The sequence below is a fragment of the Sander lucioperca genome, chromosome 19, assembly GCF_008315115.2.
Source record: "Sander lucioperca isolate FBNREF2018 chromosome 19, SLUC_FBN_1.2, whole genome shotgun sequence".
NCBI classification, from domain to species: Eukaryota; Metazoa; Chordata; class Actinopteri; order Perciformes; family Percidae; genus Sander; species Sander lucioperca.
The window spans coordinates 1065565-1089548 of NC_050191.1; the positions used below are offsets into that span (position 1 = coordinate 1065565).

At 40.8% G+C, this 23984-nt stretch overlaps 1 long non-coding RNA gene across 1 annotated transcript; it reads right to left on the reverse strand.

The window, feature by feature from the left end:
• Positions 1–1701: 1701 nt before the first annotated feature.
• LOC116053496 lies at positions 1702–22618 on the reverse strand. The gene is made up of 3 exons (XR_004105854.2): positions 22608–22618; positions 19554–19563; positions 1702–1967 (listed from the first exon to the last, which is right to left on the reverse strand). It is a non-coding gene; the product is annotated as an uncharacterized LOC116053496 (long non-coding RNA).
• Between the last annotated feature and the right edge of the window lie 1366 nt (positions 22619–23984).

Below are 23984 nucleotides of genomic sequence, written 5' to 3' on the forward strand. Positions count from 1 at the left end.
TGTTATACCCAAAAAGGGCAAAGATCTTACGGAGTCTTCAAATTACAGACCCATCAGCCTCATTGGGACTGATATTACAGTTTTTCTCGATTGCTAAGACACATTTCTTGAAAGCTGCTCTCCTTTTCTCTAAACTGTGAACACAAAACCCAATTTTCAAGCTACATTCACAAAACCTCAGACTCTTCTTGCAAAACCAAACTTTCACCTCAAAACAGTTCAATCTGTGCTCAAAACTGAACTATGTTGTCAAATCGTGCCCCGAGTCAATCAAAATTAAAAACACTACTGAACAGTCACTAAACACTACGTAGAAAAATAGAAAACACAATGCTCAGGACATGAAGCTGGAGAAATAAATGTTTATTGTTCACTGTAGGCTAAATGCATGTTGCAAAACAAAAAAAACCTGTGCATTTAGCTCTTGTACAAAAAGACAAAACAGAAATCTTGTGCATTTACACGTAGCACTTGTAAAAACAAACAGAAATCTTATGCGTTTGCCACTTGTGTACAGTAAGCCCATGTAAAAATAAAGTACAAAAATATACAAATAAGTGCATTACCAAGCCACAGCATCATGTCTCCGTACTGGGTCAGGCCACAGGACTTCATCCACATCATAGGCCACATTTTGTCTGGCCAGGCAACGGGGGAAAAAACCCCTGGCATGCCGTATCCAGGCTTGGCATGCCTCCACACCTATGTCACCACAGGCAAGTCCCATGGCTTGCAGGAGATTTACCCTGGTGTAAGGTTGGCGTTCATATACCTTCCACCGCCATGAGGAGAAGAATTCCTCAATGGGGTTTAGGAAAGGGGAGTACGGTGGAAGGCAAAGATTGATAAAACCTTGGTTCATATTGAACCACTCTCTAACCTGGAGGGCTCTGTGAAAACTCACATTGTCCCAAACAACAACATAGATGGGATGCTCATCCTGCTGCCCTAACAGAGCATCTCGCATGTGATTGAGGAAAATGAGGAGCTGGTGAGTGTTGTAGGGCCCCAGGTTGGCATGATGGTGGACAACCCCATGATTGCTGATGGCAGCACATAATGTGACATTGCCACCACGCTGCCCAGGAACACCAACAATGGCCCGATGGCCAATCACATTACGGCCTCTCCTTCTCCTTTTGGTGAGATTACAGTTTTTCTCGATTGTTTACACACATTTTCTGAAAGCATGCCTCATACTCTCAGAACTCTACACACAAATCAAAAAACACATACAATGGGCAAAACCCCTCAATTCTCCTGCAAAATGAAGCTTTACATTCAAAACAATGTTATTTCTTCTCAAAATGGTATTTTGTTTTCAAATGACACACACAAACCATCATATGAATAGACATTTATAAGAACCAGTTGAACGCTGATGTGCTCAATGTAAAACACTATGATGAATGGAAAACACTTCTTCTCCATTCATCATAATGACTTAGGCCTTTTTTTTGTTCAGTGTTACACTTACTACAGACAGTACATACATAAGTGTTGTAAAATATTTGAGAATATTGTTTTTATACTCCGAACACACAAATACATGGTAACAAATATATTTACTTTTTCCCACAAAAACAATGTACAGTGTACATCTCAACCAACACAAAGTTGCACATACAGTGGTCTACATACAAAACAGAAGAATTTACTGTATACAGTTACAGTAAAAAAAATAAAAAAACAACTATGCTGCATCCTCTCTTCTGTTTCGCTCAGGCCACAGCACCTCATCCACATCACAAGCAATGTTTTCCCTGGCCAAGCAGCGGGGGAAATATCGCCTAGCATGGCGAATCCAGCCATGAAAAGCATCAACTGCTATATCTCCATCTGCGTCTTCCATAGCTTGGAGAAGGGTTATACGCATTTGTGGATTTTGGTCATACACTTTCCATCTCCAGGCAGAAAAAAAATTCCAAAACAGAAGAGCTCACCTGTTGCCCTTTTATGCTAAAGCTCTGATTGCTAATTGTAAAACTGTGTGACAGGTGTTTGCCCATGTGATGAGTCAGTGTGCATATTTGAATGGCAGTGTGTTCCTTGTGAAAACAAGAGATTTTCTTCATGAAAATTGTGCCAAATGCAGAGAATTGTGTGTAGTGTTTTGAAAGAAGTGTGTTCTAGAACTGCAATTTGAGTGTAAAGCAGGAATTGTGCTTGTAATTTAGCATAATTGGTTCAGGGGGTTGGTGCATGAGTTACATGCTGTGGTCATTGTGTCTCAAGTACCTGTATTTGTGTGTAAACAATCGAGAAAAACTGTAAACCCAGCTTCATCCATGTAGATGTATTCATGGGGTCTTTCCATTGCATCCAGTTGAAAAACCCTCTGTAGAAATAAATATAGTTTTGTAAAAGTGATACAGAAAAAGTGATTTAGGCCACTACAGTAAATCACTACTTAGAGTAATCAACATTGAATGTGTCTGGACATATGCCAACCTGTACATACTGGAATCTTTGCTCTTTGACTCTGTCTGAGTTGTGATCAAAGGGCACTCTGTATAGCTGTTTCATGCGCAGTCTGTTGCGCTTGAGGACACGATCAACAGTAGAGAGGCTGACACTGTTGATACCCTCAAAATTTACATGGTCCTCAATGATCTTCTGCTGAATTTCACTCAGTTTAATGGCATTGTTCTCACGGATCATATCAACAATTAGGGTCTCTTGGTGTGGGGAGAACATACCTGTCCTCCCACCCCCATTTGGCAGTCTTTCAATTCTACAAAAAGAGAACATGGAGTTACAAAAAAATATACATGGAATACTAGGCCTACAAACAATTAGACCAGCCCTCCATTACAATACTACAGTACATTGGTACAGTGATGTACTGAAACATATATTTACTTACAGTATACTGTGGTACAGTATATAGTATGTCATACAGTAATTGCTGTCAACATTTACATACTGTACTATAATGTCAAAAAAAGGTAATTACCGGTTCTTTTCTCTAAATCTTCGGATTATGGTGGACACAGTGAATCTACTGATGTTTGGTTGTACCCTTTGTCCAGCCTCCCTCATGCTCATACCATGGACAAGAACATGGTCAATCACAGTAGCTCTGATTTCATCAGATATTACTGTTCTTTGTCTTCGCTGACCACCTCGACCTCCTCTCACACGAACTCTTCCTCTCAGATTTCTATCCATTGTAGGGCCTCACAAACCAGTGCTCTCTGAACTGGCTTATATGTTCCCTCACATCATTAGCCACAAGTGTGATCAATTTTGAGTTGTTGTGTTCAAGTTGTGACACCTGTGCTTTAACTGTGTTTGACTTTTGTCACCTGTGCTCACCATTATGCAGCACGGGTGCATCACAATGAAAATGTGTTGGCAAGTTGTGTCTAAACAGGTGAAAAGTGCTTATGGTTTTGCCAAAAGAGTGATTGATTCAATCAGTGGGTTCAGGCAACTGAGCATTTGGTTCAGACAATAGGGTTTAGTGTTTTAGCAATTGAGAAAAACTGTAAGCTCTATTCCAAAGTCTTGGCACAATGTAGGCTACACAGATTATTTCATGTAATAGAAGAAGCCAGAAACCTTCCAACATTGGCAGCAGTTTTATCAGTGGACGCGGAAAAGGCTTTTGACCGCCTAGAGTGGAACTACTTGTGGCAAGTAATGGAGAGGCTTGGTTTGGGGGCCAAATTCATTGAAATGGTGTGTACTTTATACGCGAATCCCAGGGCCATAGTCTCAACCAATGGCTTGCATTCTCAGCCGTTTCCCATCGAACAGGGCTCTCGACAGGTATGCCCGCTCTCCCCCATGCTATTTGCAATCTCTCTTGAACCGTTAGCACAAGCTATAAGGCAAAATAAAATATGTAATGTCCAGATTAAATCCAATAGCAGCTCAATATCATTATTTGCAGATGATATTTTGTTGTACATCGCTGAATTTGAGGACTCTATTCCAAAAATTATTTATATATTTATTATATTTATTTATATAAGACCAGTTATTCAATGAGAAAGGTATGGTGAGTTTTGAAGAACTGAGAGCTAGCTTTGAGGTCCCCAGGACATCCTTCTACTTTTATCTTTGCTTAAGATCAGCCGTAAAATGTTATGGAGTGCCATGGGGAAACAGTCTTGAGGTGCACCCAGTCATTAAATGTTTTTTTGATTTTCCTGTGAGAGGATTAGTGTCCAAGATTTATTAAGCTGTTGCAAATATCCATAGGAGAACTCCCAATAGTAAAGAAATGGGAACGAGAGCTGAGCCCTGAGGGGAACACTATTAATTGGAAGAACTCAAATCACCAGTATATCCACTTCAACATATGCCATAGGACATATTGGACTCCTCAGAAGAGATACGGCTCGAAAGCCATTCCCACTCCCTATTGTACGTTCTGTCAATCTGAACAACCTTGAACTTTCCTGCATATGGTCTGGGAGTGTGAACAGGTGCAGGAGTTCTGGCATAAAACAACATCTGTACTATCTAATGTGATAGGATATCTAATTCCTACTGACCCGATTGTTTTGTTACTTAATGATGACTCTAAATTACACCTGCTCAAGTGACAGAGGAAGATTTGGCTAGCCGGCTCAACTGCAAGCAAGAAAATGATAGCTCAACGCTGGCTCCCTCCCCACTCGCTTTGTATAAAACAGTGGTTAGTGTATTTTCTAGACATAGTTATGCTTGAGGATAAACAAAGCCAAATCATCAACTATCAGCCTATGTAAAAGCACAGCAGCACAAATATCAGACCTAATGACCTCAGTGCCACAAGAACTAGAGGAGAGTGATTAGGCAAGGTGTGATTTCTGTTTGTTTTTTGTTTTGTTTTCCTCTAGACCGCAGAGGTTGGGGGGTAGGAGAGGGTTTTTATTTTATATATTCAGGTTTAAAGTTCTGCATAATTAAGGGTGTGGTCACTTTGATTGACAGGTGCCTGTAGTGAGAGAGACGTGGCCCTGGGCTCCCTGTCAGTTCAGCTAAAGCTTATCCGACTCGCTGCACTTGACCTACCGGCCGTGTTTTTGCCTTTCGGACAATTTTCAAGCAAATATCCAACGCATAATATGGCTTGCTGTAGTCTACGCTCCAGTTCTTTCGGTGAGTGAAATTCTAATATTTTTTTTAACGTTTGTGAGCATAATTAGCATGTTAATTAGCCACAGACCGATACATTGTTAAGGACACTAACGGTATGCTCAACCGCCTTGCACCGAAGTTAAAACGTAATTTGTTGTGTTTAAATGTACAGTGATAATTCTTTTGAACAAAGGGTGTTTGTATGAGGTTGGAAAATAAATAGACACTACGTTATTACCCTCAACAGCATGAACTTTGCACCTCGCCGAGAGAAGCAGCTCCAGCTGGGTGCAGAACTCCACTGCACTCCGCCTTTCATTTACACTGTGACAGTCATGGATGTAAAATAAGACCATTGACATTATTTTTACATTATTACTAAAATAGGCATTTTAGATTGGATATATTTCATTTTAGCTAAAATAATTTGTCTATTAACAAAGCTTCTGTGACTTTGTTTTTATAGCAACAGCAACTTTTTATAACAGCAGTACAAACCACTAGTAATTGTTAAATATATGTTTTACTATGTACTGGTAGCAATATTGGCCTACCATACTGATACAATTCACTGCTAATCCTTCAAAAAGTAGTATTGGTTCAACACAGGATTTCCGAGACAGTCAAGAAAATTTTGAGCTTATCTCTTGTTTATTCTGCAGACGTTGTTCTTTAGGAGTTTCTGCAGACAAGTGCCTCTGATGTGCTAGCGGTTCAGCCAAAAATAAAAGAAACATATTATGTAGTATGCATGTTTCTGTTTAGAAGGTGGTAGTGTGGGGAGCATGCCTATGTTTCCACAGCCCAATGTTCCCACATTTCTAAGAATTTTTTTTCACTGAAAATTAGGCCCTTTATTTTTTTCCAGAATTAGGCCCTATGTTCCCACATTTCCTTTTTATTCAATTTGTATCAGATTTTATCCCCCTAACCCCTAACCCTAAAAAATGTTGTGGGACAATAGGGCTTAAATTGAAGGGAAATCTAGGAACACAAGACCTAATTTTGAAAATGTCCTAGAAATGTGGGAACATAGGGCGGTGGGAACATAGGGCCTAATTTTAAGAAAAATCTTAGAAATGTGGGAACGTAGGGCTGACCCCGTAGTGGGCAGTGGTGCAATGAACAGGAATGTTGTTCTTATGTGACGTTGAATTAAAACAATGTTCTGTCTTTTCATAGTAAACTATATTTTATACTATGTTTCTAGTGTACTATTAAACAAGTGTTGTATTGTTAAAAGCATAATATTAGTTAACTTTTTTTTTTCACCTGGAATGTGCATTCAGTTTTGTGTAGTCCTAAAAGTAATTCAGCCTTCAGTATACTGGTAGCCTAATACATTTGCAGTACTGTAGTAAGAGTATGTAGTGTTTCTTAATACACCAGAAGTATAACTGAGCATACTATTACCACAATAACAATATTTATTACATATTAGTAAGACACTCAAACTACATTTTCAATGTACTTAAAACACAAATAAGGTACACTTAGTTTTCACTAATCAAGCATTTATATAGTACATACACAGCCATATACTTAAAGTATACTTGAAGTTTTTCCACTTTAGCACACAAAAGTACACTCAATACACTTCAAGTTGTACTTTTTTGACAATTTAATTACAATTAAAATATAATTAGTACAAAATTTGTTGTTCCAAAATAGCATGCTTCAAGTTAACTAATCGTTAACAAACTTGAAGTATACTGATGATTAGTCTGTCTTCAAGTATACTCAGGTATGCTAAGATTTAATAAATTTAGTATATTTATTTTTCACCAGGGCTACCTTTCTATCTGTCAGCCTGTCAGGCTTTTTGCCCTGTACCCCACCACCCTGACACATACACTCTCTCAGACTGACTCATTTACTACACAATATCAGCACCCCTCTAACAATTTATCAAGTCTCAGACAGTTGACAAAGTCCAGCTTGCCTGGGTAGGCAGTGGAGCTGATGAAAAATGAGGTGATAAAAAGCTCTGTCAAGAAAGTGGGTCAGCCTGCTCCTGAACACAGAGGTTAGTGCATCTGATGGTCCACACTGCTGATAGGTCTCGTTATTAATGAACTTGTCAACTTAATGCTGTGTGAGAGATTTATACAGCACACTAATTCCTTAATAAATGATGCAGCCCTTTACCTAAACCTCACATATCACAATACTGCTGCACAATTTTTCCTAATCAGTCAACTCAACTTCTGTGAAAATACCTTTTTATTTGCTTTTGCTTTGCCTTTTATGGAGGCACATTGGTGTTAAAGCAATGCGTGATTTGCAGGGGGAACTCATAATTTTTTCCCAATGCATACATTATTTGTTTTATCATACCTAAAAGGCAGTATCATGTAAAGTGCCTCATACAACACAACCTGTAAACAACAGCTTCTGTTCTTTGCTGTACACATACACAAATAATGTTTACTGTGTTTAAACAGAGAGCATATTTATATTACTATACAGTTTTATTTACATTTTGTATTTATTTTTTTATTTTGGATTATGGATTGATAATGGATAATTATTAACTAACAGTGCTTTGGCAAAGGATATGCACTTAAAGGTGGAGACAGTGATTCTAATCCAATACACTCTTTTATATGGGTGTGCCTTCACCAAAAAAAAGTGACCAAAATATTATCGTAATAACCTCGTAATAAGGAAAATGTCAGTTAAACAGCGTGACACTGCATTACACAATAAAATAAAGCCCATGTGAAGACTGAAACAAATCAAGGGTGCGGGAAGGAGGGTGCTGAGGGTGCTGCAGCACCCCCTGCTGGCATGAGCTGGATTTTGTATTTTTTTTAAATATTTACTAATTCGCTGTCTGACATTATTTATATTTTTGTATATCAAATAATGAGGCAAAAAGCAAAAAACTGTTATTGATAGGTTCGAATATAGCCTACTAAAATTAACTGTTACAGCTGCTATAGAGGTCAAAGTGAAAGTGAGTCAAGTGACGTGACTCACTGAGAAGCAAGCAGGCAGAGGCTAGTTGACTGGAATGTTACTTGTAGAGAAGAATATGTCGCAGAAAAGGATACAAGATTTTTTCTTCCGGCATAGTAATGCGGCTAAAATTAGCAAGATTTCATCTGTAGATGTTACAGTTAATGTTTCCTTGTCCACCGCCGAGGCAAACTCAGTTGGGGCAGCTGAAGAGCCAGAGTCTGAAATAACGTTAGCAAGCAACTCGCACTGCATGAAAAGTGGGATTTTCGTCCCCGTAAACGCCCGTATATCTCCCTGATTTTCGGCAGTTAACGACAAGTTACAGGCTGCGAACGTCGCGTTCGTCTGTGCCACATATTGTCGGAAACGAACCATGACGTATGTGGAGAGCTCCCGCGGAGGTGCTAATGGTTCTAATAAGCATATGAATAGCAGGGAAACCTCTCCTGGCCAGAGAGTGTCTGGCCTAATTAGCATATGAATAGCAGCGACACCGCCCCTGTCCAGAGAATGTCTGGCCTGGCTGAATTTCCTCACTCAGTATTGGCTGAAGCCACTACTTTCTTTTAAACAAGAAACATCACTCCTGATTGGTTGGTAGATCACAACCAATCACACACACACACATATATATATATATATATATATATATATATATATATATATATATATATATATATATGCTATTATGTTGTATATTCATGTCATTGTTATGCTATGGACTATTACCATCAAGGACATGAATTTATTGAGGAAAGGAAAATCTTTCAAAAAAAGAGCTTTATTAGCACACAACAAACACAGCTTACACAACAAATGGTACACTGCTAAAAAAAATGTAACTGGTGGCATTCTGTCTTAATTCGGTCCGTTTTGCAGACGTCTGTGGTGCGTTGCCCTGTACTTCTGCTGGCTGCGAAAAGGACGTACAATCCATCCAGCACACTGTCTTGCTTCCAGCAGCTGTAAAAACAATCAATAAAGACAATCAGTACTACGCAATGCACTGCGTATGGACACAACACATCTATTAATTCATTAAAAAAAGTCACATTGACCAAAACGGATCTAATCTTACCCTCTTTCTTCTGACTGGACTCTGAGCTAACTCTTCACAGCTTCCACCTGCGATGCAAGATCTGGTTGTTTCTACCTGAAGCTCCTGCTTACTATCTCATAATTACAGGCAGCTGGAAAACAATTAAATGATAGTGGTATGAATAAAAAAAAAACATAAGTCACAGTAAAATTAAACAAGGAATGAGAAAACAGGAAAAGTTACTTACACACAATGCCATCATTGTCAACATCATGTAAATCTGGACTTGCTGCAAGCAAATAGGTCACGGGCCGGCCTCGTTATGATGCGAGGTTAGTCTGTGAAAACAAAATGTACGGTTAAGATCGGTCTATTAACGTATCTATTTCCTTATACAGCAGAATGAAAGCATATTCTTTAAATCTTACCCTTGCTCCGGTTCGTAGCACCTACAATTTGTCTCCGAGTTGTGAAGACGGCGTACTGCTTCCTGTAGATTACAAGACAAAAAAATACACTTTTATAAAGCAACTTACACTGGCCCCACTTAGCTCTGCCTAATAATGAATCGCGCTGAAAGCAGCCACACAGCTCTGTGCTGCTCGCGTTTACACTTGCGTGCATGGTGGGGTTTAAAACATTACTGCCAAAATCTAAGTAGCCTGTTTAACATCAAAAGACAGTCATTGTACTTCTCAAGAGTTAATAAACAATACAGACTAGCTCACCATTTCATTAATAATCATATACTTACCTCTTTTCCTTTTCTGTGGGCGCATCTTTACGGAGCCCTGGAGGTGAATAGAGGAAAAAAACGCCCTTCTTGAACAACTCCTGTGTGTTTCCTTTTTAGGTGCATGGTTGTAATTCCGTGATAAGCAAGTGCAGTTTGACAGAGTGTACAGACAACTCTTTTACCAGTTGGCCTGAAATACTCCCATACTTTGGAAGCTTTTGCTCTAACTTGGAGGAGTCATCTCCCTCCGCTATTTTTCAAATCAAAGCAGTGAGGGCGGTGGTAGGGGCAGAGTGATAGAGAAAGACAAAGAGGAGGCAGATTAACCAGCAGGGCACAAACAGCGCACAGACTGGTGTGGAGGTGAATTACAGTGAGTTTTAATGGAATACTGGGAAATTTTAATAACAATAGGTGAATTGAAGTCCAGATTATGAGGCCATTTCAGCAGAGCCAACAGCTTCATATGCCATGAATGCCGTGAATATGGTGCTGAATTTGCCAGTATTTTAAGAAGACAAATGGTTGGGACTTTCTCATGCAATGACAAAGCTGATATGAAGCACAGTGTTTTGGAGTCAGCAGAAAGACTTCTCTTAGAAAACTGTACAGTGATGCCTCTGTCTCCATTCCACCAGACTGTGATGTTGTTTGCATGGAATGCACATTTTACCTTTATGGCAAAGCCTGATAAAAACTAATTATTGAAATAAATTGTTTTGTGTATCTTTTTTACACAACATTGGCCATTGCTAATGACATACACAGTAATTAATCTAGCATACTTTCATTAAATAAATCAATTCAAGCTAAAATTTAAGAGTCTACAATTAGGCTATACTGAGCCTGATCTATTTATTCCAGAGATTTTCTTAAAATGAAGTTAATACCTTTTAGAAAAATGTCACCTGGGGTAAAACTCCCCCTGCTGCTACCCAGATTTGCATTTGTATAGCTCACAGCATTTTCATTTACATGTTAAAGCCTCCCCTTGAATTAGGGGGAGGGGGGGGGTCATGGGGGGACAACTGCCAAGCCAGGCCCATGTCAATTTCCGACAATTAACGGCAGTTTTCGGTGTTGCCTGTAAATTGCCGTTTACAGTCGTAAACCTGAACTTCCACGACAATCTACAGTGCCGCTAACTGACGAAAATCCCACTTTTCATGCAGTGTCGGCTAATGTTAGCAGCACCATCATAGCATCTAACGATAACTTTACAGAAGGATTAGAAAAGCCCTGTCGGCCAAGCAACTTCAGTTATCCTGGAAGGAGGTTCGGGACAGAAACTTTTCAATGGTCTTTTCAGCTGAGATGAGAATGAATGATAAGCCGTTTCTTGTGTCATTTGTTGTGTTAGAGTGTCATCTACTGTGCACAATTGGTAATTATCCTGAAATACGGGAATATGTTCAGCTTACTGTTCACGTGTGGAAAAGAACTACGGTTTACACACTGGTTCAGTGTCTCCTGACACTTTGGTTATTTGGCAAAAAGAATAAGTTGCTTTAAATATAATTCCGTTCTCTGCGAGGGCAATGCCTGTAAGTACGATTGTTTTTATTGCATATGTTTTGTGTAACAGAAACCGCTATGACGTGGTTGGGCTACATTTGCTGCGGAGAAGGCACAAGTTAGGGTATTCAGAAATTGTTGGCGAGGTCATTGCAGCCTGATTATTAGCATATATTTTCAAGCCAAACATCTCTGGTGTGGTTTTGACGATCAGAAAGGTAATTTACCATAGCTATATACTGAAACAGGCTAATGATGTCAAGTGTGCTTCTGTGGGGTTAGGGTGCGCGCAGTGTAGTCGGAGTGGCCAGTGCTGTCGCATAATTGTGGAACAGTGGAATTTGTGGCTGCCCAGGACTTTTCTAAAACTTCTCACTCTTACCCATACACTGCACTAAAATTATGTATTTAGCTGTCAAAATCTGAAACATTTCCTGGGGGGAGAAATAGTCAGACATCCATTATTTTGTTATTCAGCACCCCTAGTCAAAAATAGGTTCCGCGTGCCTGAAACAAATTATGAATTAATCCTATGTGCAGCGTCCTGCTGCCACAAATACACACTTAGACACCGATGTGTATTAATCTGTGCAAACAATACACTGGCTATCTTTTTAAGTTTTTACAACTTAGTCATTATTGGGTATATTATATTAAAGGCAGTGTTGGTAAGGTTGAGAAGCTAGCAAGATTTGAAAGTAGCATCTCCTCTGGGCTTCGTCTAACCCCTCCCCCTGGCTCCCCCCCCGCAAAACAGACGTGTGCGCGAGCCGACTTCACAGCAAGGTACCGCTCTGCGTCTGCTTCAGAGCTTTACTTCGTTTTACATACAACTACACAATTTACATAGTTTCCCTTTGAGTTTATTCCCAGGAGGAATTAACTGTACAACGTAACGTTACCCTTTGTTTTTATATTTTGTTCAAATAAAAAAAGATAAATTACTTTACATGTATGTTATTACAGCTATCAATACATTATATCTCATCTCTGTACATGCTGCACAAAATAATAACCAATGTGGTGAAAACTTGTTTATTTTTTATAAACAATAATAAATGTAGTATTCAAAACTTTGTCGAGGGCTCCAGTGTTAGCAGACGGGTCTGGCTCTGGCAATATCATCAGCTGTGGCAGACTACTCTGGCAGTGATTGTCCTTGAGAGAGAATATAAAAAGACAGCCACAATGAACAGCAGTCCCGTTACCATTACAGGATTACAGCAGCTACAGATGATGGATCTTTTTCGCTCCTTTTTCAGAGTCCATAAGTTATTAAAAGCTGTTGGCATGTAAAGACCATTTAAAAAATATATTAAAAAGTGTATATTGGAAAATGTTACCAACCCTACCTTTAAACTTGTATTATTGTACAACCAACATGATTTGCTAATTCCTCTTAAAGCTTAATTAAGTTGAACAAGTTCTAATCAAATCAATTATTTAATTTAAACTGTTCTAACAATTTCTTTACTTCCATTCTACTCCTAAACATCCATGCAAATTAGTACCTTTATTTCACTTCAGTCAAAATAAAAATAAAATCATGATTATGTTTATTTTATAAATACAAATGTTTTTTCAACTGCAATTCTTTTTATTTAATTTTTTAAATTTTTACAAATATAATTGAAGACAATAAACATCCCCACTTCCAAAAATAATTGGAAAACCCAAGTAAATTAATCCAAATAAATCCACTCCCAAATTAAATGTAATCAATATGGACAACGCTCTTATTTCTTTTACAAGAAACACCCAAGTTATCAAGAGTGGTAGTAAACAATCATGACTGCTACAACCTGAGGTAACACTGTTGGTCCTTAAAACACCTTCCAATTGACAAAACCCCAGCATCAATAGGGAATATTCCACAACGGCCAGATTAATACAGAAATGTCTTGCAAAATATGTGCAAAAAATGCAAAAAACTATGCAAACCTTACTACTACCCTTTCAATTATTCAATTATGGTCCTGGAAAATTTAGATTCAGTCCTTGAAAAAGTGAATGTGCTCCATGAACTTGCAAGGGTTCTAAAATTACAGGGTAATAAAATTAAGGAGTAATAGCTTGCTTTTCCACCACTACTATGTTTTAGTTAAGAATGTGCAAAAATCACCCTTTTAAGTTTAATATTGGGGCAATTGTTAGAGCTCCATCAAATACATTTCTCTCATGGTTTTGCAAAATGTACCTCTTTCATCTAACATATACGTTTTTCTTAGGGTGTTGAAAAAGTACTCTTTCATCTAGGTGTCAGAATTTGTCAATCTTCAGAAAGCACAAAACTTGCTATAGACAGAAAACATACATAAAGGCAGCGCAAGTGTGTTGCATAAGTGCTTGTCAAAAGTCCAGGCAAATGAAAAAGCAGCAATGGTCCATATTCCAAAAGAAGAAAGGGGAACTCAGTTGTATCCATCTTGTAACAGCTCACTGATAGTTTGTTTTTGAGAACTTGGGCTTTCTTTGACAGTGTGTTGCTGTCCAGCTCCAACACAACTTACTACAGCACTTTGAAAAAGTACTTCAGTTCAGGAGGGTATTTGAGGTTCAAAGCATACATTAGGCCAAACAACATGGCAGCAGCTAAGGCAACGTTGTCCAGATCATGCAGTACCATCTGGCCTTCCAGGACAATCCCACTGCCCTCTGGTCCATCACTGGCATCTCTGTCTTTCACAACATATATTCCCACTGTGGTCTCCTCAATGGCTCCTTGGTTCAGGGCTTCGTCTTCTGCCTGCAGAATGCACAAAAGTTGCTGTGAGAGCAAATAAAACACATACCACCCTAAACCCTTAGTTTATATATGCAGTAAAAACATTATACTGAGTTTGTGTTAACTTATAACTTGTTTACTCAAATAGTGGCCTGGGCCTTTATTTACCTCAGCAGCAAAGGGTAGCATACAGTGGCCGAGACGGTACAACACAAATACAAAAGCTACAACACAAACACAAAAGCTAAAACACGAATACAAAAGCTACAACACAAATAGAATAGAATGCTGCAGCGCGTGTTCTGACAAGAACTAAGGCCGGCTACACACTGGATGCGTGGCGTGAGTATGGCGTTTCTGTTGCGTGTCAGTTGCGTGGCAGTTGCGTGGCGTTTTCTTACCAGAAACGTGTCTGACGCGGCGCTGCTGCTGCTAGCCTTGTCTGTACACATGTATGTTTCCCATTGATAAACTGCACTCAAGCAGTATTATACTTCATGTTAAACATAAATATATACTGATTTGATTACAGCAAAGACAACATTGGCACTATTGACAGCAAAATAGGCTACAGAATATTTCGTTCTGTATTGACAGGTGCAATATTCGAAAATTGATAATTATATATATTTTTTTTTAAATTACATTTATATCTGCATTTATGTCAAAACCTAGAGACTTTCAAACATCAAAATGTCATTTATTAAATGTGTTCGTGTCAAAATGACATAAAAACATCTTTTCCTATTCTATTTTGAATGGAAACGCTTCCAACACACTTGCGTGTCGCATGAAAAATAGGCGTCGGTCCTATTTCTAGCATGCGCGCATTTTCGGCGAGACGTGAGTGTCACGCAGGCAGTGTGCAAGCTCTAACCTGTTAACATGAGAGCCGAAATAAAAACGGACACACCACGCAGTTGACACGCTCACGCCACGCATCCAGTGTGTAGCCGGCCTAAGAAAAGAGAGCATATTTCTTTTGTATTAGCTTCTCTGCATTGGCTTCCTGTAAAATCCAGGACTGAATTTAAAATCCTTCTCCTGACCTACAAAGCTCTAAATGATCAAGCACCATCATATCTTGAAGTGCTCATAGTACCACTAGAGTACAGTCACAGCGTGCCCCCTCCCTATCTCTGCTTCTCTGCAGCTCTTAGCTATGTTGTTATAGTTTTAGACTACCAGGGGACTTCCTTTGACACGTTTATCGGTGTTTTAAGCCTCCAACGTCTCGCATTAGGATTAGGCAATGGTTATGGTTAGGGTTAGGTGCCTTGAAGTCAACGGTCGCAGCGCTGCCTTGAAATTGATTAGGCAATTGTTATGGTTAGGGTTGGGTTAGGTTTAGAAAAAAGAGGGTCTCGGTGCTTTAGCACCGAGACTCTGAATGCACGCACTACAGAAAGCAGTCAAAACACCCCAGCCCTCACTGTCCCTCCTCGAGGCCCCCCATCGCCACTCAGTTCTCATATTTACAATTATATTAACAATTATATTCATAACATCAGAATGCCCTCTGCTGTCGCAGCATGTAATCAGAACAACACTAAAAAAGTTTAGAGCAAATGTTAACACTGATTTAGGGTTAGGTCAAAGGTCAGTGACCAACATTTGAGGTCAGAGGTCCAGACAGGGGTCAGTGACGGTTGAGATTAGGGTTAGAGGTCATGGAGAGGGTTAGAGACGGTTATGGTTAGGGTTAGAGGTCAGGGTTAGGGTTAGGATTAGGGTTTGTGGTTAAGGGTTTTAATTTTTTGGCCTATTGATAGGTAGATGGAGGTATGAGGGGGGTCAGAAAGGGCTTCTATTGAGCAGTGGGCAGATGGATTGGTAGTGTAGAGGCAACTCTGTTTCTCTGAACCCGGGGGACCGGGATACGAGCCCCAGGCAAGGGACATCTACTGGACCGCAGGACAGAGGAAAATCAACGGGTCTAGGGCTGGGTTGAGGTCCAGTTGTCCATTTTGGGAGGGGACAGTAGAATAAATAAATAAATAAATAGAAAGAAAATAATTAATAATTAAAAACAAGATATAATAAGTGATTGGTAGTAAAATACATTAATGAAACATGCAAAACATATCTACTTGGTAGTAATAAATATGAATAAAAAAACATCAAGAAGGAAGGGAAGATAAAGGGGGGGAGATAAAGACAATTGGGATTATAATTTAAGAAGATGTTGGATAGGAGAAGAGTAAATAGGGCAGTGGAAGTGCTGATGCCCCAGCCCTGGGAGAGCGGAGTTTGACTCCAGGTTATGGAGGACCTCATTGTTGACAAAAGAAAGAGAGGAGGGGCTGAGTTTTGATGAATTTACATATGGGGATGCGGGAGTGGATTGAGGAAGTTAGATATCATTTAAACCTCTGGGTACGGTAGTCTTCAGGAGGTTGATCCAGATTTTTTCTGCCCTCTTCCTCTGCCCAACGGTCATTAGACTCCAGACCAGAAATGATGAGGTGGTTAGTAGAGTGCTGTTGAAAGTGTAGAACAGGGGTGGCGAACCTGTGGCTCTTGAGCCGTATGCGGCTCTTTGCCTGCTCCTGTGAGGCTCTTACTGTGTGGCTGGGGGTTGTGTCATTGGTTGATTGTTGTTTTTAACTTTTCTGAAACATACAGTATTTCAGATAAGTAAAAAAAAAAACACATTTGAATGCATCTGCCAATTATTTTAAAATGGAAAATAATGCAGCAGAGTTTTGAGGACAGATTCTGCAACCTGAGGAAAAACAGCGGCCACAGATCACCTTCCTCGTTAACCCTTTCACTGCTGAATCCGACTGTTTGAAAGCCCCTTTAGTGACAAATGAGTGAGAGAGTTGCTTCGAGTGGCCACAACCGAGTTCAAGCAAGACCTGAAAAGGACTGTGGATAACAAAGACTGTCAGGTTTCCCACTGAGTCAATCTAAGTGAGAAAAAAAAAATATGAAAACTGCTATATATTATGACTGTCATTAGATCTAGAAGACACTGTTGCTGTTGTAGTGTGGACGTGCATGTGTTGTGTGGCTTTTTGCTATGGTGCGGGTTTTTTTGTGGCTCTTTATACCTAACTGGTTGGCCACCCCTGGTGTAGAACTAGTGGTGTGGTGAGTTTACCTTCTCCAATGTTGTAAAGATGTTGTTTGAGGCATGTGAGTATGGTGTGTTTGGTTTCTCCTATGTAATGTTGGTTACAGATAGTATGTGATAATGTAAATGTTACAGTTCCAGAGATTAAAGGACCCAAATGCAGGGAGAGGCAGGCAGGAGATGGTTGGAGCAGGGATTTATTAATAACCAAAAAACGGCAGCACAGAGAGTGGAAAAACATAACGAAAAACTGAGGGAAAACTTACAAAACTAAAGCAGGGAGGAATCCAAAACAAAGGCCCAGGCTACACACGCAGACAGGATACAGGAACAACAAGAACAAACTGACAGCACAGGGACACAAACGGACGCAAAACAATCTGACAAGAGACAAGGGAAACACAAGGACTAAATACACTGGGTAACAAGGTAACGAGGGGCAGGTGACACAGCAGGTGAAACACATTAGGAGAGACAGAGTAATCAAAAAAGGCAGGAAAACACAGGAAGTAAAACAAGACACGACAAGACAGAAAACTAGACGATCAAAATAAAACAGGAAACAGAACATAATACCAAACAGGGAACAGAAATATACACAACGAAAAACAGTCCACAGAATACATAAAACAGGATAAATCTACAAGACAGGGAACAGAAAAATACAGAATAAATATACAAAACAGAAAACAGAAATATACAAACAGGGAACAGAAACATCCACAACCACAACAGTAAATAGTAGGGCTAGTGTGAAGGGAGTAAGATTGAAGAATGGGGTGGGCCGTCTGACTATGTGGGTTAAAGATGAATTTTCTGTTTGTGTAAGAAGTGTTGTGTTGGGTGTTGGTGGCAGGTCTATGGTCTGTAAATTGGGAGCGGACAAGTAGGTCTTGGAGGTTTTTGTTTTTTCGGTAGGCAGAGATAGTTTTGTGATTATGGAAGGCTTGGTGTTGTGATTGTAGGCTAGTGTAATTGTGTTTAATATGGTGGTGTAATCTAGTGGTCTGTTGAGAATAGGTGGATACAAATGGGATGATCTTCTGGACACACGACATCCACACTGAACATGTCCTGTTTTGTGCTGTATTGAATGGAAAATTATAAATGCAATTGTATACAAACAAGGGACTTTTTTAAAAGAAAGAAAGCAAGCATTTGATTAATATACAGACATTTTATATTCAACCTTGCTATTATCATTAACGTTAACTTAAAGTGAAAAATACAAAACAACAGGTTCATTCCCTGTGTTGCAAGGTAAAACTTTCACAACAGAGTCCAGGTATGGGGATGATGATGAGAGCTCATTCAGTGATAGGATTTTTACAAATATTGCCTCCCTTGCATTTGCAGTACTTGCAACAATGGATACCAGCTACCCGACAGGGACACCCATTCTTGTGTGCACACTTTCCACACAAGCAGGGATCTGGCAAACCTTCAGGTTTTTAGATTACAATCTCAGGGACTAATAAACTGCCCTTTCTTACAAAACCATAAGCATCTGCATTTAAGATTGAGGTGGTGTCTGTTAATGGTGCTTGGACACAAAGCTGCTGTTGATAATAGGCTATTTGTATATGTTTTCTTGCATTAGTTGAGGTGCAAGCGGTCCTCTCAAAGTCCATCTTAAGGGCATCACTATCGAACGCAGCAATTCGCAGGTCGTCAAATGTCTCCATGTCCGTTGATGGTTTGAGACATTTGACCAAGAATGTTTTCGCCATTTGTATTGTACTCTCTGTTAGCTGTGGACAGTTGAAATTGAGAATCAGAGAAGAGTTGTCTGGTTTGTGCACAGTGTTCAGAGCTGCAAGTTTGGATGATATTTGCTGGTTGTATCGCACCATAGTGCTGGAAGACACTGTGTGAGCTTGTCTCCCAGCGTTATGCAAATATCATTAAGTGGTAAAATTGATATTTTCACTCCTGAGTTGTGGATGAGCCAGAGCACTTGGAGGCCAAGATTTCTCCAATTTACTGTTAAATTGACAAAAACAATGTCTTTGTGTGCCTATTATACCACAGTATAATAGGCACACAAAGACATCTGTGTCACCTGATGACTGTGTCAGTGATGTAGATCCTGTACGGTGACTTCAAATGTCCTGCACATGGAACATCATCCTGTCATCAGCTTCTTCGTGTGTGCAGTTGAGATGTACTAGTGATGACATTTTCCCCATTTTGCAAAAAAAACAAAAATACTAGCAGCTAGCTAGCTAACAAACTGTAGTTAGCTAGCTACAATACACACCAAATTAAATATAAAACTGATACAAATTCAAAAAGCAGACGAAGATGGATGGATGGACAAATTCATTACAATTATTTAACTACACAAAATTACAACTCATGTGATAATGACACGTAATAAGTGTACACACCAACACAAAGAATAAAGAGTAGATTTCCTTACTTTTCTTGATCTCACAAGTCATCTTGCTTGATAGCCATGTGCTCTGCTATGACCTCAGGTCACAATGGCTGCCAAGTAAACTTTTGTTGAAAAAAAATGTTGGAGGTGATGATAGCAATATTTAGAATAGGTAGGAAATATAAGCTTTTAAAGTTTAGGTTAATAAATAACTGGCAATTCCTATATGTTGCTAGTTGTATGTAATAGGTTGACTGTTTTTTTACCCATTTTCTTTATATCAAATCAGAATGCTTACAATCTTCTATGACTTTATAATCATGGTCATTGTGAACATTGTGATCACCTCAGAAAATCTGTAGGTTTATATGTACGCATATGTAATGAGATATTGCCTCATTTGCATATTTAATTTATTTTTTTAGACAAAGTGTAATACAAAAAGTATTTCTCTTAATATGAAGATTAATCTGGTAGAAATGTATGAGGGTATCTATAAAGGGAAGAAAAAGTCCCATTCACCTGTAGTGTGATAATAGTGTCACCTGTTGTGGTCATTTTCAGGACTTTCGTCCCGGGTAGAGATTTTGGCACACATCCCACGTTGTTCAATGGGGTCATATTAGTTTATAACAGTTGAGATATTCTCCGCTAAATGAAGTGCATACAAATCTTACCAAGGACCTCTACTATATGGTCTGTATATTGAGATCGGACCAGTAGGTCTTGGAGATTTTTGTTTTTCCGGTAAGCAGAGATGATATTGTAGTTATGGAAGGCTTGGTGTTGTGACTTTAGACTAGAGTAATTATGTTTGATGTGGTGGTGTAATCTGGTAGTACGTTGGGAATAGGTGGATACAAATGGGATGATTTTCTGGATGATTGACGGGTTAGGGACTGGTGGATTGGGTAGTGTTACGTGTGAGAGCTCGGAAAGGCCCCCGCCTCCAAGGGAAAGATAGGGTTGGGGGTTGGGGTGCAGACTCTGTTTAAGGGTGGGAGAGGAGGAAGGGTTGCGGTTAGGATTAGGTTTGGGTTAAAACGCAGCACCCAGGATGGGTAGGGTTAGGATGGGGATGAGGGTAGGGTGTGGGATGCAGACCCTGGTTAGGGTGGGGGGAGAGACAATTGGGGTTAAGGTAAGGATAGGGTGGGGGGTGGGATGCAGACCCTGGTTAGGGTGGGGGGAGAGACAAGGGTTAGGGTTAGGTAAAGGGTAGGGGGTGGGATGCAGACCTGTGTTAGGGTGGGGGGGGGGGGGGGATTAGGATTAGGACAAAAGTTGGGTAAAGGGTAGGGGATGGAAAGCAGATCCTGTTCAGGGTAGGGAAGTGCAGGTGGGAAAGTAGGAGGCAGAACCCCATCAAGGCTGAGGACCTGGACTGGTGTAGGAAAATGGATGGAGCGAGTGGGGGCAAGGGTGGCCATTGTGCTGTTTTTGACGGAGCAGAGAAACCGTTTGCTATATCCCCTGGTCCTGAGGCTGGTGAATAAAACGATGATGGCTGTCTGTAAATCTAGTGGGCATGAAGAAAGGCGGTGAAATCTAATAATCTGATATTTGATGATACCCTTGAAGGTGTGTTTTGGGTGGTAACGGTTTTTGTGAAGGAGCGCATGTGTATGAGTTGGTTTAAAATAAACCTTGGTGAAGAGGCAGCTATGTGTTGAATTGATTGACTGAAAAAAACCCGTGGTATCTAGAAAATTGACCTGTGCTGAATCTATTGTGTGTTTAACCTTAATGGAGGAATGATGGTTGTTGAGGATATTGAGGAAATCTGGGAAGAGGGAGATGTCATGTGTCCAAATACCAAATATGTCGTCTAAGAAGCAGAGGTAGAGAAGGGGGTGAACATTTGGCCAGTGCCTCTCGCTCCCACTCGCTCATGTATATGTTGGCGTATGATGGTGCAAAGTGTTGACCCATAGCTGTCCCGTGAACCTGGAGGTAATGTTTATTGTTGAAAAGAAAGTCATTATTGCTGAGGCAAAGATTCAGGAGTTGTAGGATGTCTTCATCTGGACTTTCCGGGTTGGGATATTTATTGAAAACTGATTTGACTGCCTGTAGTCCTGTTGCAGTGTTTATGTTTGTGTATAGACTGTCTATATCAATGGTGAAGAGATGTGAGTGCTGGGGAACAACCATTGGTCGGCTGATGTCCAGAAAATATGTGTCCTTTATGTAACTTGGGTGTTGAATAGAGAGGGGACCAAGGAAGTGTTCAATGTATGTGGAGATATTATAGGACGTGCTGTTGCAGTCGGAGACTATGTCTAGGTCTGCCAGGAGGAACTTCACAGGGAATGGTCCAGTTGTGGGGTTCTTTATGAATGATGAGACGGGCATGATTGGGCATGGGAGTGAAAATGATGAGTTTGATGCGTGTATGGTATTTATGGAGATCCCTGTGAAGTTCGAAGCGGGATGGTTGTGGAATGAAAGAAAGTCCCCTCTCCAAAAGTGAGAGCTGTATGGGTGATGGGGTGAAGAGTTTGGACAGGTTTAGAACATTTGAAGAGGAAGTCCAGTCCAGGTCTAGACGAGTAGTGGGGTCAGGTAGAGGGTCAGATATTGTGTTGATTTTGTGTGTAATGGTGTCGGCCGGGTTGGGTTTAAAGGAATCTATAAATTTAACTGCTGGCACCAATAATCAAAGATTGTCTGGGCTGTGTCGGTTGTCCAATGGATGTTGTCGGGTTGTGTGATGAATGTATCGTGTGGTATTTCTGTTAGAAAAGGAAAGTGTGTGGCTATGGTGTTATTGATGAGTTTGAGATTGCTCTGTTGTGTACTGGTGAGGTGGGGTAAAAAGTTCATGATGGGGAAGTAGATGTCTGCATTGGGGAAGGTATATGTGGCCTGTTTGTAGAGGATTCTTAATTGTTTGCAGGAGGTTTGCCTGGGGTCTTCGTCCCTGTTGTTGGTTCCAACGGAGAGGACTACTACTTGGGGATGTGGGTTAGGGGCAGTTTTTTTGCAGATTTTGATGAAATGGTAGAATTTTGCTCCTGGATAGCTGTCAAGTTGGATGTTGGGATTGGAGTGGGGTGGAATCCGATTGATATTGGAGTCGCCCAGAATTAACACTGCTTTGTTGCCTTTGAATGACCAGTCGTTGACCATCCGGGTGGGGCGAGCCATATGGTATGTGGGCTTGTATTTCATTGTATGCAGGGATGTGGATGGGCAGAAAAAGGGAGAGGGGAGGGGGGAAGTGGAGGTAGGAACGTGAGTCTGGACTGCAGGGTAGCCAGTGACCAGAGTAGCAGGGCAAGGCGAGGCGGCCTACGGGGGTCGTTGTGATGAGGGTTCAGATTGGGTTTTCTCATTGTGGGCAGTTATAGCCTTCTGAGTGTCTTTCATCATGGGGGTTCCCGCTCCATCAGAGACCACTAACTGGGTGTCCGGGGTCCGCCCCGCCAAGCACATGGTCCTCTGGACACCAGTGCCACCTGTGGATGTTTGGGAGAGAGGGGAAATAAGGTCATGGGTGATAGTGGAGACATTAGATTTATGAGACGTTTATGAGAGGGTATGTGGATTTCTGCAATCAGGTGGATGTCCTTTTTCTTAGAAATAGGGGCTGGTGAAGAGGTGGTGATAGTGGTTGGCTTTACTGGTAAATCTGATGTTGGCCAGGAGGGTAGAGGATCCCCTCTCTTGGGGTGGGGGAGAAAGGTTGATGTCTGCTGAGGGATTTATTCCGGGTCGGTCGGTACCTGTTTGGGTTCCCTGAGCTGGGTAGGTTTTCCTGGGAGAACTGTGGAGTGGGAATGTCAGGGGGGCACCTGTTCTCTGAGGGGTGAGGGATAGGATAGGTGAAAGCTGTAGGTTTGGGCAAGTCAAGGTCTGGGTGACTGGGGAGGTGGTTCGGGGTGATGACAGGGAAGGGTCGGGTGAAGACTGATGGTGTGAGTCAAATGGGTTCTGGGTGGCTGGTTTGGGCCCTCAGATAACTCTCTTAGTCCGTTGTGGGAGGGGGGTAGAGGAATAAACAGTGTCAGTGGGGACCTTCTTGCGTTCCATGTTCTCAGTAGGTTGGGAGAAGGAGGTGGAGAGAGTCCTCAGTGGTTGTTGAGGCTCCTGGGTGGGTTTGATTCAAGGAGAAGCTGTGAGAGGGGTATGTGTTGTGGGGGTTGATCTGGTCCAAGTTGAGCTGTTGGGGCCTCTGCTGGAGTGGGGAGGAGAGGTGGACGTCGAGTGGTCTGGGGCTGTTGGGAATTAATGAGTTCAAAAAGGGAGGGTCGTGGTCCTAGAGAGAGTGTTCAGCGGTTCGGAAGGGGAGGTGGTGGACGGGGTAGTGAGGGGAGTGGAGGAAATTCCTCCTTGTCAGCCATGTCCGGGATGGGAGAAAGAGAGCTGCCCGTACTAACTTTCCGTTTTGGAAAGGATGAAGTGTTAGTCTGGGGGTCAGGAGTGCTGTTGTGTAACAGTTGTCCAAAAGTTGTTGAACTGTTTGGAATG